The 7,478-nt window shown below is 39.3% G+C and overlaps 1 pseudogene; it reads left to right on the forward strand.

Moving 5' to 3' along the window:
* The first annotated feature begins 1,729 nt into the window (after window positions 1–1,729).
* Window positions 1,730–2,074, forward strand: LOC116871586 (annotated as a pseudogene).
* Window positions 2,075–7,478: the final 5,404 nt, after the last annotated feature.

Raw genomic sequence — 7,478 nt, forward strand, 5'->3', positions numbered from 1 at the left:
TTTTATTTCTTCGGTTTCATTTGCTTTTCTTCTTCCTGTTCCTTAGGTAGAAGCTGAGATTATTGACTTGAGACCTTTCAAATACTCATTTAGTAAAGTCCCACAAATTTTGGTAGGTTGAATTTTCATCTTCATTCCATTCAACATACATTTGGGGTTTCCCTTTTGTATTTTTATTCCACCATGGCTTATTTAGAAGGGTGTTGTCTAGTTTCAAAATATTTGGAGATTTTCCAGGAATCTTTTTGTTATTAACTTCTAACTTAATTCCACTGTGATGAGAGGACATATTTTTTGTGACTTGAGCCTTTTAAAATTTATTGTGACTTCTTTTATGGCCCAGAATATGGCCTATTTTGGTAAATGTTCCATGTGCATTTCAGAAGAATGTGCCTTCTGCTGTTGTTGAATGGAGTGCTCTATAAATATCAATTAGGTCAAGTTGATTGATGGTGCTGTTTACCTTCTATACTCTTGATTATGTTCTACCTATCAATATCATTTATTAAGCAGAAGTGTTAAAATCTCTGCTGTAGTTGTGATTTGCAAGTTTATCCTTGCCATTCTGTCAGTTTTTGCTTCTGCTTCATGTATTTTGAAACTCTGTTATTCAGTGCATAAACTTCTAGAACTAAGCCATCTTGATGAATTGACCACTTTATGATGTGAAATAATGTATATATTTTTTGAAATTATATTCTTTATACATGGAAACATTCTTTGCTCTGAAATCTACTTTTTTCTGATGTTAACTAATCTACCTTCCTTCCTTCCTTCCTCCCTCCCTCTATCCTTCCTCTTTCTTTCTTTTTCTTTTGGTTCACAACTATTTTTAATTTAATATTTCATGGACACCTTTCCAAGTCATAGACATCTTTTTTGAGATATAATTGACATATAATGTTATGTTAGTTTCATGGTATAACATATTGATTCAATTCAAAATGGTCACCACATTAAGTCTAGCTACCATCCACCACCACACATAGTTACACATTTTCTTCTTGTGTTGAGAACTCTCTCTCTCTCTCTTTTTTAAGATTTTCTTTATTTATTTGAGAGAGAGAATGAGAGAGAGCATGAGAGGGGAGAAGGTCAGAGGGAGAAGCAGACTCCCCATGGAGCTGGGAGCCTGACGTGGGACTTCTGGGATCAGGCACCTGAGCTGAAGGCAGTCGCCTAACCAACTGAGCCACCCAGGCACCTGAGAATTCTTTTTTGAAAGATCTGTTTACTTATTTTAGAGAGGAGGGTAGTGAGGGGAGAAGGATAGAGAGAATCCTAAGCAGACTCCCTGCTGAGCATGAAGCCTGAGGTGGGGATGGATCCCCCGACTCCAAGATTATGACCTGAGCCAAAATCAAGAGTTGGATGCTCAACCAACTGAGCCATTCAGGTGTCCCTTATGTTGAGAACTTTTAAGATCTACTCTATAAACAACTTTCAAATATACAGTACAGTACTAACTATAGTCACCGTACTGTACCATACATTCCCAAGTCCATCTTTCTTCTTATTAGTGTTAGCATGGTACACCTTTTTTCACCCTTCTACTTTTTGACACATCTGTGTCTTTATATTTAAAGTGTGTTTTTTGGACATGTGCAGAAGTCTTTATAGTCTACGGCCTGTTTCCCTGTAGCAGCTCCATATTGGTAGGGAAGGAGAAAGTGCCCTGGATCCTTTCAGGATTAATTTATTCAAAAGAAAAAACAGAAAAATACTCAACATGCAAAAATCTTGAGAAGAAAATGAAGGCAAACCACAGAGCATGCCAAAGGGCAGACCTCCATTCGGAAGATGTCCCACAGGAGGCGGAAGGAAACTCTCAACCTTCCAAAGAAGATGTAAGCTGGGAAGCAGAAGGAAATCTTAGAAGAGGGCTGACCCAGGCTGGCCAGGGGTTTAAAGAGGACACTCCTGTGAGGCATTTGGCCCCTGAAGAAATGGTAAGAGGAGTAGATGAGTTGGAAAGGCTTAGGGAAGAGATAAGAAGAGTAAGAAACAAGTTTGTGATGCTCGGAAGCAAAAACATTCACACAGCTGTCCTTACCCTGTGTGATTTAGGCCTTGAATTATTTTTTTGTCTGATTTTAAAATCTGGCCTCTTCTTTCTTTCTGTTAGTGTTTTCTGATGTATCTTTGACCTTCGCTTTACTTTAATCATCTGGTGGAATTTTGTTTTAGGTAGCTTCCTTGTTACTACCATCTCACTGAATTTTGTATTTTGACCCATTCTCCAATTGGAAAGTTTCTCACATTTGCATGAAAATATATTCTTTGTATATTATAAAGTAAATCATAACAGGTTACAAAGCGATATATTGAGTATCAGCTCACATACATAGGATTAAATCCCAAATTTGAGTTCATGTGTGTTACACATACAAACATATATCAAAAATGTAACTGTTTATTTCTGTGTGGCATGAGCTTTTTTCTTTTTGCTTATATGTGTTTTTTCATGAACACATGTCACACACACAAAGAATGAAAGTTTTATAAGTAAGAGTTAAATAATTTGCAACCAGCTTATAAGGGCAATGGGGGCAACTAAAATCTTGATGGAAGAACTATTAAAAAAATATAAACTTCAAGTTACCTCTGGATCTCTTAGCCAGAGGAATAAAACTGGCAATTATTACAGAAAAAAAAAAAAAAGTGTGTTTCCTTTGCCCAAGGTCATCCAGCTTATGTCTCACAGTGGTGGAGGCAGGATTATAAACCCAGGCAGGCTGTCTCTCTAATCCATGCTCTTGACCTCAATGATCTCTTAAAGGCTGTCTTGAACCCATCTACTTTTCTTCATCTCCAACACTCTGTCCCTACTTGAGACCATTTATCTCCCAGATACCTACGTCAGGGCAGAATGGAAAACTCTTCCTCTACCCTTTTAGGTTCAGTAACCGGGACCTGTGAATTAAATTGACAAAAGACAGACTAGCAAGAGAAAAGACAGATTTTTATTCGAGTACTAGGCAGTTAGAATTTGGGAGCTTATTACCAACTTAGTAAGAGAAGCAGAGGAGGAGAGCATACTTACAAGGAAAGAAAACGACTTTTAGAGGAGATAAATGGGGTCACAGGAGAATAGATGAGAAGTATTATTGGTAGTTTTGTGATAGTGTCTGGGTTTATTTCCTTAGTCGCTCCTAGGGAAGGGGTTTAGGACAATTGAGTTATTTCGGGGGACCTTGCTTTTATATAAAGGAGTTCAGGAAAAAGCCTATTTTCAGCTCAAAATAATTTCATGCAGACTGCTTTACCTACAACAGCCCCTGACTCATCTCCCTGCTTTCTCTCTTACTCTCTCCAGTCCCTTCTACTTGCTTGTTACTATAGTGATCATTTCAAAAGGTAGATAGGACTCTCTTGATCTGATGGCAGCCCCCATTCTTCTCCCTGCTTTGGATGTTCCCCTTAGCTCCAATGGTGAAAATCCAAGCCCCTGACAAGATGTGCAAGGTCCTGCTGCTCTGCCCTGCCCCTGGATGCCCACTGACCCCTTCTGTCACTGAACTATAACCCAGGCCTGCCTGAGGGCTCCTCCACCAAAGACATTTGCATATGCTGATCCACCTGGCCACTTGGCTGAGGCAACTCCCCCTTCTTCCCTCTGTCTTGTACTGCTAAACTCATTTCCCCAGGAAGTCCCGCTTGGTAAAGGTAATTTGGACAAGGTAATTCCTTGTCCTTGGACAGGGTATTCTCCCCAGTGTAAGCTTTTTGAGCCCCATAACTTTACCTTTCCAGCACTGGGTTAAGTGGCCATGGGTGGGACCCTGGCAGGGCAGGGACCTTATAGACACATGTATCTGTGTTGCTAGTGACTCGAGCACATCTGGGACACAGCAGACGCTCAGAACATCTGTTATGAGTGGATATGGAAATGAAGCATCCAAGAAAAGGCCAGCTGAGGGATGAGGTGAGGCTTAGGGCAGGACTTCCAAACTCTTCCTGGGTGGAGATACCCTTAGTATCTGGAGAAGACAAAGGATCCCTGCTTAGAACCATCTTTTTGAAATATTTAAAATAATAATATATTGCATTGCCAAGGGAGTATGACTATTGAAATGCAAATATCAAAATATAAAAATACAGACACATTTGTGATTAAAAATAAATAAAGAAAGAAAGTGTGTTTCTTATAAGCACCATATAATTTGGCCTTGCTTTCTTATCCAATCTGATGATCTCTGCCTTTTAATTAAAACGTTTGGGCCTTTTTTTTTTTTTCAACTCAGAGAAATACAGGGATTTTTTTTTTTTTAATTTGGTTTGGTTTTAATTGTGGCAAAATACACATCACAGAATTTGACATCTTAACCATTTTAAGTACACAGTTCAGTAGTGTTAACAGTGTCATATTGTCAGGCAAACACTCTCCAGGACCTTTTCATCTTGCAAAACTGAAAACTCGTTACCCATAAGCAGTAAGTCCTCGTTTTCCCCTCCCCCAACCCCAGGCAAGCTGCATTCTACTTTCTATTTCTATTTCCATTAATTTACCTATAGTGAAACTGTACAGTTGAGACCACTTGATTTTAATGTGGTTATTGGTATGGTTAAATTTAAGTCTATCATCTTGTTTCTTTTAAATTTGTTCACTTTTTGGTTCCTTTATTTCTCTTTCTCTGCCTTCTTTTCAACTGCATATTTTTTATGATTCTGTTTTATTTCCTTTGTTGGCCTTAGTAGCTCTAATTCTGTTTTGTTATTTCATTGGCTGCTTTAGGGTTCATGGTATATCTTCACACCATCTGCTTTTGTTAGGATTCCACTTCACATATAGTATAAGAACTTGACTATGGTATATATCCATTTCTCCCCTCCTGGCCTTTATGCTTTTGTTGTCATACCTTTTCACTCATACATGTGTAATAAAGCACATTCATTTGTTTAAATAGTTACCTCTGAAAGATATGCACCACAGTTAAAATGTGTGTGTGTGTGTGTGTGTGTGTGTGTGTGTGTATTTCCTTGTGTAGATAAGCTTGCCAGAGCCTTTCATTCTTTAGGGGAAACCCATGTTTCTATCTGGTATCATCTTCCTCCTGCCTGAAGGACAGAGAGACTGAGAGAGAGACTGAGAACTATACTCTTTCTTAAGAGTATAGCTCTGCTGGTGATGAATTCTGTCTGAAGAGATCTTAGGGAACCTTCATTTTTGAAGATATTTTGGCTAGGTATAAGATTCAGACTGAGGGGCGCCTGGGTGGCTCAGTGGGTTGAGCCTCTGCCTTTGGCTCAGGTCATGATCTCAGGGTCCTGGGATTGAGCCCCGAGTTGGGCTCTCTGCTCAGCGGGGAGCCTGCTTCCTCCTCTCTCTCTCTCTCTCTGCCTGCCTCTCTGCCTACTTGTGATCTCTGTCCATCAAATAAATAAATAAAATCTTAAAAAAAAAAAAGATTTAGACTGAGAGGTTTCTTTTTTCCTTTTGGTACTTAAACTATTTCACTTCCCTGGCTTCTCACTTGCACTGTTTCCAGTGAGAAATTTGCAGCTATCCTTCCATTTGTTCTTCTGTATGTCTTTTCTGCTTCTAAGCTTCTAAGCTGCTTCTAAAATGTTCTCTTCACCAAAGGGATTGAGCAATTGAGTTACATGCGCGTTGGTGTAGTTCCCTTTGGGTTTCTTGAACCTGGGTTTCTTGTATTCATAGAGCTTCTTGGATCTGTGAGCTTACAGTTTTTATCAAATTTGGAAAAAAAATTTGGCCATTATTTCTTCAAATAATTTTCCTGTATTCCAACCCTTCCCCCCTAGGGCCTCCAATTATGTATATACTGGGCTTTTTGAAGTTGCCCCATTAGTGTACTGATGCTTTCTTCATTTTTTAAACCTTTCCCCCCCTGTATAATTTTGAATAGTTTCTCTTGTTATGTCTTCCTGTTCACTAAAATATTCTTCTGCCAAGTCTGATCTGCTTTGAATCTTGAGCATCTCCCTTATTGCAGTTTCTATCCCCAAAACTTTGATTTGTGTCTTATTAAAATCATACATGTTTTTGAACATATGGAATACAGTCATAACAGCTGGTTTCACATCCTGGGCTGCTAATTATAACCTCTGTGTCAGTTCAGGTCAATTTTTTTTTTTTTTTAAGATTTATTTATTTGACTTAGGGAGAAAGTGGGCACACACAAGCAGGGGTTGGAGAAGAGGGAGAGAAATTTCAAGCCAACTCCCCACCTAGCATGGAGTCAGAAATGGGGCTCGATCTCATGACCCAGGAGATCATGACGTGAGCCAGAACCAAGAGTGGGCTGCCTAACTGACTGAGCCACCCAGATGCCCCAGTACAGGTCAATTTTGATTGATTTCTTTTTCTCACTATGAGTCATATTTTGCATTCATGCCTAGTAGTCTTTGTTTACATTCCAGACATTGTGAATTCTACCATGTTGGGTGCTGGATATTTTGATATTTCTGTAAATATTCTTGTACTTTGTCATGGGAGTCAATTAGATTGCTTAGAAACAGCTTGATCCCTTCAGTCTTACTTTTAAGAGCTATTAGGTAGGATCACAGCAGTGTTTAGTAGAGGGCTAATCATTCCCTACTGTTGACACAATACCCATTGAGTGTTCTACCCAATGCTCCATGAATGATACAGTTTTCCAGTCTGGCTGGGGGGGAACAGACTCTGTTCCCAGCTCTGTGTGAACACCTAGCATTATTCTCTAATCCTTCCAGATGGTTCTTTCTCCAGCTTGGCGTAGTTTTCTCCCACTCACAGGTCTATCGTGCTGAACACCTGAGGGAGACCCTCTCCAGATTCCCAGATCTCTTCGCAGCTTTCTCCTTTTTAGTACTCTGTCCTGCAAATTCTAGCCACCTTATTCTCCCCAGACTTTTAGCTCTGCCCCAGACCCAGAGAATTCTCAACTCAGAGAATTTGCTGAGCTCCACCTATATTCTCTTCCCATGCTGCAGCTTGGAAACCCTCATAAGACAGTAAGCCTGGGCGCTCAGGGCTTACTTTGTTTTCCTGTCTCTCAATAACTGTCCTTTATTGCCTGATAGAGTTTGAAAACCATTGTTTTATATGTTTTGTCTGTCGGTTGGTTGTTCCAAGAAGGAGAATAAATCCAATCCCTGTTGCTTGGTGTTGTTCTGAAGCAAAAAATCCTTTCTTATCCTTTGTCATAACTCCAGTGGTGCTGGGCATGTGATTGACTCATTCACTGACAGCTTCTAGAATGAATTCATTTTTGTAAGCAGTGATAGTCAAGGAAAATTTGTTTAGAAATTCAGTTGTTGGGGATTGGGTAAGGTTTTTTTAATGTCCCGTAACAAATTTTTGCAATTCTTACTCAGATGAAGACCAAATTCATTTATGAAATTGCATGAAGGCATTAAAAATTTTAGAAACACACTATATATAGCAATGTTTTTTAAATGCTTGCTTCATGGGGACCTGCTTTCATTTATTTTAGATCATTTCCTAACATACAGAAAAATGACATGAGGTCAAC

Source organism: Lontra canadensis, unplaced genomic scaffold (genome assembly GCF_010015895.1).
Source record: "Lontra canadensis isolate GAN:19392208 unplaced genomic scaffold, GSC_riverotter_1.0 scaffold27, whole genome shotgun sequence".
Classification (NCBI taxonomy): Eukaryota; Metazoa; Chordata; class Mammalia; order Carnivora; family Mustelidae; genus Lontra; species Lontra canadensis.